The sequence below is a fragment of the Gastrolobium bilobum genome, unplaced genomic scaffold (genome assembly GCF_033153095.1).
Source record: "Gastrolobium bilobum isolate Gb01-03AN ecotype WA unplaced genomic scaffold, APGP_CSIRO_Gbil_v1 utg2327, whole genome shotgun sequence".
NCBI lineage: Eukaryota > Viridiplantae > Streptophyta > Magnoliopsida > Fabales > Fabaceae > Gastrolobium > Gastrolobium bilobum.
In genome coordinates, this window is record NW_026896700.1 from 218443 (window position 1) to 219892 (window position 1450).

Consider the following 1450-nt stretch of genomic DNA (forward strand, 5'->3'; position numbering starts at 1 on the left):
GATAAGCCCTATTCATATATCCCATATTAAAAATAGAAAAAATGTTTCTGCAGTTACTACAGATAAGTTATCTGCATTTCTTTCCAAAACGACGTCGTTTTGGTATTGAAATCTTAAAAAATTATAAATATAAAGACTATTATCACCGTGAAATAAATTAAAATTACAAAAACACTATAATTTCCGCTCCAATAAGAGCAGCAGAAAAAGCGAACCCATTAAAAATACTATATCTTTTGTTTATAAAGAACATTGCAAAAGATATAGGGCTTAATTTTCTTCCAATAAAAAATTACATGTTTAACACACGCCCAGTGGGACTCGAACCCACAATCGCCTGATTAGAAGTCAGACGCCTTATCCGTTAGGCCATGGGCGCCTATTGAACAATTGATGTTAAAATTATTATCGACCCTTATCTAAGCTGCTTGGAATTATAGCTGAGAGCTATATTTGGTCAAGATTTTGAGCAACATGTCTCATATATATGAATATGATCATACCTAATGGGATGTGTCTCTTTATTTTCTCATTTTTCATTTGAAATTTCATAATCACGGCCACAGTTGAATTAAGAATTTTTCACTCTATTTTATACTTTTCAATTTTCCTTCAATAATAATAATAACAGGGTTTAATACCTCTGCTTTGTATGTGAAAATATTTTTTTATCATACTCACATAAAAGTGCATGAGTTCTATAAAAAACATTTCTCTTTTTATTTATAATAGAATCCATTTACTTTTATATGAGTGTAACAAAATATTTTTTTGTGGGAAAAACAAAAATTATTTTCCCATAACAATATATGAGAAGTTTAAAATTAAATACACTTTCAATCGACGAATGTCAAAATAGAGTATGAAATGTATCAATAAACATAACAATCATTTTATTATCAAATAATTATGGTTCCACTTAAACTACTATTTCTTTCCGTTTTTAACCATAATTTTTGAAAGTTTATAATGATCTTTTTTTTCATATTTTACAAATTCATATAGATTTAGGGGAAAATGTGTCATTTTAAATGATGTAAAGTTGTGTCATTTTAAGAGAAAGAAAGAGATAGATAAAAGAGAATAGAGAGTTGACAAAAAAATATAAAGATGTGGGTCCCACCTCTTTGTGAGAGTGAAATAATGTAAGTTGGTCGTTTAAAAGGATAAACACTTTTCCCGTAAATTTATGAAATAGAGTTATTTTGCCTATTTTTTTTGTTCTACTCACCTTTATTTATCACTCTACTGTGACTTTTTCTAACACATGGAATTTTTAAAAAGGAATATTACAAAATATCCGTTTATTATTATTTTGCGTGGCCCATGAAAGAAAAAGGTACTCGAAGTTAACATATTCAGAAACAAAGAAAGAAGCACGACCAGTGGGACTCGAACCCACAATCGCCTGATTAGAAGTCAGGCGCCTTATCCATTAGGCCATGGTCGC

At 29.4% G+C, this 1450-nt stretch overlaps 2 non-coding genes across 2 annotated transcripts; both read right to left on the reverse strand.

Annotated features, from left to right (window-relative positions):
• Window positions 1-306: 306 nt before the first annotated feature.
• On the reverse strand, window positions 307-379 carry TRNAR-UCU (transfer RNA arginine (anticodon UCU)). The gene has a single exon. It is a non-coding gene; the product is annotated as a tRNA-Arg (tRNA).
• A 998-nt stretch (window positions 380-1377) lies between these two features.
• TRNAR-UCU (transfer RNA arginine (anticodon UCU)) lies at window positions 1378-1450 on the reverse strand. The gene has a single exon. It is a non-coding gene; the product is annotated as a tRNA-Arg (tRNA).